The sequence below is a fragment of the Podarcis vaucheri genome (assembly GCF_965113315.1).
Source record: "Podarcis vaucheri genome assembly, chromosome: 13".
In the NCBI taxonomy this organism is placed as follows: domain Eukaryota; kingdom Metazoa; phylum Chordata; class Lepidosauria; order Squamata; family Lacertidae; genus Podarcis; species Podarcis vaucheri.
The window spans coordinates 3,258,409-3,266,637 of record NC_138751.1 but is presented as its reverse complement, the minus strand read 5'-3'; the positions used below and the strand labels follow the sequence as shown (position 1 = coordinate 3,266,637).

Below are 8,229 nucleotides of genomic sequence, written 5' to 3'. Positions count from 1 at the left end.
TCCAAAGGGCCACACCCTCTCAAGCCACACCCGCTGGGATTCCAAAGGGCCACACCCTCTCAAGCCACACCCACTGGGATTCCAAAGGGCCACACCCTCTCCTCAAGCCACACCCATTGGGATTCCAAAGGGCCACACCCTCTCCTCAAGCCACACCCATTGGGATTCCAAAAGGCCACGCCCTCTCCTCAAGCCATGCCCTCACTGGGATTCCACAAGGGCACACCCTCTCCTCAAGCCACACTCACTGGGACTCTACAAGGCCCCGCCCTCTCCCCAAGCCACACCCACTGGGGCTCCACAAGGCCCTGCCCTCTCATCAAGCCACACCCACTGGGACTCTACCAGGCCCCGCCCTCTCCTCAAGCCACTCCCACTTGGATTTCACAGGCCCCGCCCTTCCTCAAGCCACACCCACTGGGATTCCAAAAGGCCACGCCCTCTCCTCAAGCCACACCCACTGGGATTCCAAAAGGCCACGCCCTCTCCTCAAGCCACGCCCTCACTGGGATTCCACAAGGGCACACCCTCTCCTCAAGCCACACACACTGGGACTCCACAAGGCCCTGCCCTCTCCACAAGCCACACCCACTGGGGCTCCACAAGGCCCCGCCCTCTCCCCAAGCCACACCCACTGGGGCTCCACAAGGCCCTGCCCTCTCATCAAGCCACACCCACTGGGACTCTACCAGGCCCCGCCCTCTCCTCAAGCCACTCCCACTTGGATTTCACAGGCCCCGCCCTTCCTCAAGCCACACCCACTGGGATTCCAAAAGGCCACGCCCTCTCCTCAAGCCACACCCACTGGGATTCCAAAAGGCCGCGCCCTCTCCTCAAGCCACGCCCTCACTGGGATTCCACAAGGGCACATCCTCTCCTCAAGCCACACCCACTGGGACTCTACAAGGCCCCGTCCTCTCCCCAAGCCACACCCACTGGGGCTCCACAAGGCCCTGCCCTCTCATCAAGCCACACCCACTGGGACTCTACCAGGCCCCGCCCTCTCCTCAAGCCACTCCCACTCAGATTTCACAGGCCCCGCCCTTCCTCAAGCCACACCCACTGGGATTCCAAAAGCCACACCCTCTCCTCAAGCCACCCCCACTCACATTTCACAGGCCCCGCCCTCTCCTCAAGCCACACCCCCACTGGGATTCTGACTGGGTGACCTTTGTCCAGCCGCTGCCTTTCTCAGCCTAGCGGACCTCGCAAGATTGTTGTGGGGATTAAATGAGGAGGGGAGGGAGAAGCTTGAGCTCCTTGCAGGGAAACGGTGGGATATAAAAGCATCAAATAAAGAAATGAATAATAAAACTCTGTCCTGAGACTCAAGAGGAATTTAATTTTTTTTAAATAATATTTATTGAGATTTTACAAACATTAAAAAGTTTCAAAGTTTAGACTTAACAAATAAGAACAAAAAAGAACGTTAAAAAGGAAAAAAAAGGGAAAAAACTACAAAAGTACAAAAACAGAACACATGACAAATACAAAATAGAAAACAGTTAACAAAAAGAAAAAAGAAAAGAAAAAGATCGATAATTTCATAACTTATACTTCATTTACTAGTTTCCTGACCTCCTCACACCTCCCTTTTTGTATTCCAGTTCAGATATTTAATTCAGCAAATCCTTACCCTCTGTCATTTATCTTTACTCAGTATCTTAACCTATCATAACCATGTGTTTATAACCATTGCCAATCCATATTTACATATTCTTGATAATCTTTTTACCAATATCACTTAGTTTCCATCCGACATCATTTTAACATTCCTTAATTTTACAGTATTTCTGTAAATAGTCTTTAAATTTCTTCCAGTCTTCTTCCGCCTACTCTTCTCCCTGGTCACGGATTCTGCCGGTCATTTCTGCCAATTCCATGTAGTCCATCAGAGACTCAAGAGGAATTTAAGAGACTGGGGGACGGGGCCTGCCGATAACCCCCTGCCCCACTCCTGGCTTGAAGGACACCTGGGCTTGGCCTTTGGGGGAGCATCGCAAGGAGAAATCTAGATGCCAAAGGGACGGATCCAGGTTAAAGATTAGTGGGGGGGGGGTTCAGAGTTGCCACCACCACCTTGTTAAAGACTAAACCGCATTGGCAGCTGCTGATCTCAGCTTTTCCCTTCCAGAGCAAGGTTGGCCGAGAGACCTGAGAAAAGGTTAATTAACGGAGCACTTAATTATTCCCTTTCCGCCGGACGCTCCTGGTTACTCAGTGGAAGGGACCCCCCAAAAGTCATCTAGCCCAACCCACTGCAGTGCAGGAACCACAGCTAAGGATAGATGTCCACCTGTTACCTCTGAGGTGGAGAAAGGCGCTCTGCACATGCTCGGCTCTCCTTTTGTCTTTGCCCCCTACACAGGGAAGGTGCAGCGCGTTTTTTGCGCCACCCCGTGGCTGAAATTCTGGGACATCCCGGGACGGAATCAGAAATCAAGGCGGCTTCTGTAATTCTGGGATGTCCCGGTAGAAACAGGACAGCTGGACAGGGTGATGTCACAGGATTCGCAGGTAGCCCCTGCAGGGCTGAAGCCTGCAACCGGCTTTGGGTGTGTGTGTGTTTTGCAGGGGGTCAGACTGGATATTTATATTTACAGTGGTGCCCCGCAAGACGAATGCCTCGCAAGACGGAAAACTCGCTAGACGAAAGAGTTTTCCGTTTTGGAGGTGCTTCGCAAAACGAATTTCCTATGGGCTTGCTTCGCAAGACGACAATGTCTTGCGAGTTCCTGCTGGGTTTTTTTCCTCCCCCCCCCTTTTTCTAAGCCGCTAAGCCGCTTATCAGCTGATCCGATCAGCAGATAAGCCGCTAAAAGCCGCTAAGAGCGCTAATCCTCTAATCCGGCAATGGGCTTGCTTCACAAGACGAAAAAACCGCTAGACGGAGAGAATCACAGAACGGATTATTTTCGTCTTGCGAGGCACCACTGTATATTATTTATTAAATTTATACAGTGGTACCTCAGGTTAAGTACTTAATTCGTTCCCGAGGTACGTCCTTAACCTGAAACTGTTCTGAACCTGAAGCACCACTTTAGCTAATGGGGCCTCCCGCTGCTGCCGGAGCACGATTTCTGTTCTCATCCTGAAGCAAAGTTCTGAACCTGAAGCACTATTTCTGGGTTAGCGGAGTCTGTAACCTGAAGCGTATGTAACCACTGTGTACCCTTAGGGAGTCTCTTTGAACCCTACGTCTATGATTAAAGGTGATATTGCATACCTGGAAATCCAAGCCATCCCTCTGTCCGTTGGAGAAATCGTGCTCTGGCAGCGCAGTGGCAGCAGGAGGCCCCATTAGCTAAAGTGGTGCTTCAGGTTAAGAACAGGTTAAGAACAGTTTCAGGTTAAGTACGGACCTCCGGAACGAATTAAGTTCTTAACCCGAGGTACCACTGTAATAATCTGCCACACCCTAGCCCAGCTCCCTTTTATTAACAAAAGAACTTATAACACAGCGCTTGTAAGAACCAATCAGATGTCCACTGAGCATTTCAAAAAAAACCACGTGGGACAAAGTTTTGCACTTGGGCAAAAAAAATGAGAGGCACAAATACAAGATGGGTGACACCTGGCTTGAGAGCAGTACATGTGAAAAGGATCTAGGAGTCTTGGTTGACCACAAACTTGACATGAGCCAACAGTGTGACGCGGCAGCTAAAAAAGCCAATGCAATTCTGGGCTGCATCAATAGGAGTATAGCATCTAGATCAAGGGAAGTAATAGTGCCACTGTATTCTGCTCTGGTCAGACCTCACCTGGAGTACTGTGTCCAGTTCTGGGCACCACAGTTCAAGAAGGACACTGACAAACTGGAACGTGTCCAGAGGAGGGCAACCCAAATGGTCCAAGGCCTGGAAACGATGCCTTATGAGGAACGGCTAAGGGAGCTGGGCATGTTTAGCCTGGAGAAGAGGAGGTTAAGGGGTGATATGATAGCCATGTTCAAATATAGAAAAGGATGTCACATAGAGGAGGGAGAAAGGTTGTTTTCTGCTGCTCCAGAGAAGCTGACACGGAGCAATGGATCCAAACTACAAGAAAGAAGATTCCACCTAAACATTAGGAAGAACTTCCTGACAGTAAGAGCTGTTTGACAGTGGAATTTGCTGCCAAGGAGTGTGGTGGAGTCTCCTACTTTGGAGGTCTTTAAGCAGAGGCTTGACAACCATATGTCAGGAGTGCTCTAATGGTGTTTCCTGCTTGGCAGGGGGTTGGACTCGATGGCCCTTGTGGTCTCTTCCAACTCTATGATTCTATGATTCTATGAAAGTTAGATCTGCATACATGTTCAGGCTAAATAAAACAGGAATCAAGGAGGAATGCATTTAGCAAACCCCGGCCATCATAAGCAGGCAGGAAAGGAAGGATGGCAAGGAAAAAGTATTTACCATCTTGTGAACTCTCTTCCTGGCCCTTAAAGGTAAAGGGTAAAGGGACCCCTGACCATTAGGTCCAGTCGTGACCGACTCTGGGGTTGTGGCGCTCATCTCGCTTTACTGGCCGAGGGAACCGGTGTACAGCTTCCGGGTCATGTGGCCAGCAGGACGAAGCCGCTTCTAGCAAACCAGAGCAGCGCACAGAAACGCTGTTTACCTTCCCACCGGAGTGGTACCTATTTATCTATTTGCACTTTGAGGTGCTTTCAAACTGCTAGGTTGGCAGGAGCAGGGACCAAGCAATGGGAGCTCACCCCGTCGCGGGGATTCGAACCGCCGACCTTCTGATTGGCAAGTCCTAGGCTCTGTGGTTTAACCCACAGCGCCACCCGCGTCGCTTAAGATCTACCTAAAGATTAACAAACTACATCAAAGTTACCTCCTATCTTTATGGCTCAGGTTGCCTGGTGAAGCAACCAGTCTGTCTTTCAGAATGCTTATACGTGCCTGTCAGGTGTAGAGAATTGCCAGAGGTGGAGAGGCTTGTGGGATTTGATCAGAAATGATTGTCAATGAATCAACCCAGTCAACACAATGCTTTCATCCCTGACACAATGGCTTGCTTCATTTTTCATAATTCCTCATAGCAATCCCACCTGAACCCCACAAGTTCCAGGCAAACCTAGAGATTTCAGGGCTGGCAACCCTACTCTCCTAGCCAAAATAAAGCCCTGGATGTAAAGCATTCTAACACAGACCAAAATAAAAAAATTCCTTCCAGTAGCACCTTAAAGACCAACTAAGTTAGTTCTTGGTATGAGCTTTCGTGTGCATGCACACTTCTTCAGATACACTGAAACAGAAGTTGCCAGATCCTTCTATATAGTGAGAAGGTGGGGAGGGGTATTACTCAGAAGGGTGGTGGGAATGGGAGATTGGCAGATAGCTGAGATGAGCCTGTTGACAACTCTTAACGACTGCAATAGGTCTTACAGGAAAAGGCAAGGGGTGAGAAGGTGAAAAATGGCTTAGTCATGTATAATGAGATAAGAATCCAATGTCTTTGTTCAGACCACGTCTCTCTTTAAGGTGCTACTGGAGGGAATTTTTTTATTTTGACTATGGCAGACCAACACGGCTACCTATCTGTAACTAACACAGACCAGTTGCTTACCAGGCATCCTGGGTACATAAAAATAAGGAGGTAGCTTTGATGTAGCTTTTGTTAATCTTTAAAGCTCTGGTTTTCCCAGTACTGTAGCGATGTATGGAAGTGAGAGCTGGACCATAAAGAAGGCTGATGGCCGAAGAATGGATGCTTTTGAATTCTGGTGCTGGAGGAGACTCTTGAGAGTCCCATGGACTGCAAGAAGATCCAACCAATCCATTCTGAAGGAAATCAGCTCTGAGTGCTCACTGGAAGGACAGATCCTGAAGCTGAGGCTCCAAGACTTTGGCCACCTCATGAGAAGAGAAGACTCCCTGGGAAAGACCCTGATGTTGGGAAAGATGGAGGGCGCAAGGAGAAGGGGATGACAGAGAACGAGATGGTGGGACAGTGTTCTCGAAGCTACCAGCATGAGTTTGACCAAACTGCGGGAGGCAGTGGAAGACAGGAATGCCTAGCGTGCTCTGGTCCAGGGGGTCACGAAGAGGTGGACACGACTAAACGACTCAACAACAACGACAACAGTAGCCTTCCTAACTTGCAGGGCTCGGCATCAAGCCCTGAATGCGAGACACTGAATCCCCGGGGAACCTTTGGCAGGAAATCCTACCTCCGCAAAACAGGTTGCTGCCTGTAGCCGCCCCTCGTGCTTCAGGTGAGAAGGGGGTCTCACCTGCCCGCTACACCTGCCTTGAGTCTCTCTTTCCCTTCCCTTCCTCTCTGCTGAGACGCTTGGTAATTTGCCGGTGCAGCAAATTATGCATTATAAGCAAACACACGTCTGTGTATTTAGTCTGTGTGATGTGCACGGCTGTGGATCAGTTAAGCAAATAGACTCAGCACGATCATCGGAGCAGAATTTGAATTCGGGAGTCGCGCCCGGCCTATTAACTTTGCATTTAATGGCCCACCCCCAATATCTCTCTCTTCCTCTCCGACGGCAAGGAACACAATTCGGGGGAAACGTACGAAGCGCTTGCCGGATGAGGCCGACGGCCTGTTATCACAGTGGCCAAGCAGGTGCCCGTTATGGAGAAAACCTGCAAGCAGGATTCGAACGCAAGACCCATTCGCCGCTCCTGCAGTTTCTAGCAACTGAGATTGAGCAGCAAAATGAATTGGTTTTAGAATGCTGTGTTATTTTTATTGTTGTTAGCCGCTCTGAGCCTGGCTTTGGCTGGGGAGGACAGGATATAAATGAATTATTATTATTATTATTATTATTATTATTATTATTATTATTATTATTCCGACTGTGGCGGGCAGAGCACAGCCGTACTGGCTAGTTGCCATCGCAAGCCCCCTCCTCCATGAATAGCTAACTCCTTCCTGACCTGAGAAGAGCCCGCAGGATAATAATAATAATAATAATAATAATAATAATAATAATAATAATTTATTATTTATACCCCCACCCATCTGGCTGGGTTTCCCCAGCCACTCTGGGCGGCTTCCAACAGAACACTAAAATACAATAACCTATTAAACATTAAAAGCTTCCCTAAACAGGGCTGCCTTTAGATGTCTTCTAAAAGTCTGGTAGTAGTTGTTCTCTTTGACATCTGGTGGGAGGGCGTTCCACAGGGTGGGCGCCACCACCGAGAAGGCCCTCTGCCTGGTTCCCTGTAACTTGGCTTCTCGCAGGGAGGGAACCGCAGGAAGGCCCTCGGAGCTGGACCTCAGGGCAGAACAATGGGGGGTGAAGACCCTCCTTCAGGTCTACTGGACCGAGAATCCGGCCATTGGGCCCATCTGGCAGCCACCGATAGCTCCCCTCTTCGTTAATTTGCAATTAATCTTCTGTTAAAGCCACCCAGGTCACTGCTTCCAGTGGCAGGTAGTTCCATAGTTTAACTCAACGCTGCCTGAAGAAAGACTTTTTCTCCACACCATGCCATGTTTTTATTGATGTCTGTCATGTTCTTAGGGGACGCAGGTGGCGGTGTGGGTTAAACCACAGAGTCTAGGGCTTGCCAATCAGAAGGTCAGCGGTTCGAATCCCCACAATGACGGGGTGAGCTCCCGTTGCTTGGTCCCTGCTCCTGCCAACCTAGCAGTTCGAAAGCACCTCAAAGTGCAAGTAGATAAATAGGTACCGCTCCGGCAGGAAGGTAAACGGCGTTTCCGTGTGCTGCTCTGGTTCGCCAGAAGCGGCTTAGTCCTGCTGACCACATGACATGGAAGCTGTACGCCGGCTCCCTCGGCCAATAAAGTGAGATGAGCGCCGCAACCCCAGAGTCGGTCACGACTGGACCTAATGGTCAGGGGTGTCTTTACCTTTATCGTGTTCTTAAGCCTTAACATCAGAGCAGCTGGGTACGGCTGCTTAAAATCACATTTGAAGCCCACACCCCACGGATCCTGGAAAATGTAGTTTGCTCAGAGCGTGGGGAACTGTGAGCGATGAATTGCAGTTCCCTGAGATTATTTCTGTGTGTGTGTGTGCTTTGAATGTCTTTCAAGGAATGGTGTGTGTCCACAGCTAACAGTCTCCAGCTGTGTCGATCTGAAATAGGTTTTTCCTCCCCAGTGATTTGGAAAACGAATATCCAGCCTTGCCAGTTGAAATAAAAAGATTCGGCTAAAGGGGCAGAACATCTGAAGGGGAAAGATAATTCAGATTCTTTCCCCTGCCAGCATGCACCGGTCGGCTTCTCCTGGCTGTACGTTTTTGATGAC

The 8,229-nt window shown here is 49.5% G+C and overlaps 1 protein-coding gene and 1 long non-coding RNA gene across 2 annotated transcripts in view; one reads left to right on the top strand and one right to left on the bottom strand.

Annotated features, from left to right (window-relative positions):
• Positions 1-8,229, top strand: part of LOC309518142 — a 169,915-nt gene that overhangs the window by 126,196 nt on the left and 35,490 nt on the right. The window lies entirely within an intron of this gene.
• Positions 1-8,229, bottom strand: part of LOC309518103 (thialysine N-epsilon-acetyltransferase-like) — a 195,170-nt gene that overhangs the window by 176,081 nt on the left and 10,860 nt on the right. The window lies entirely within an intron of this gene.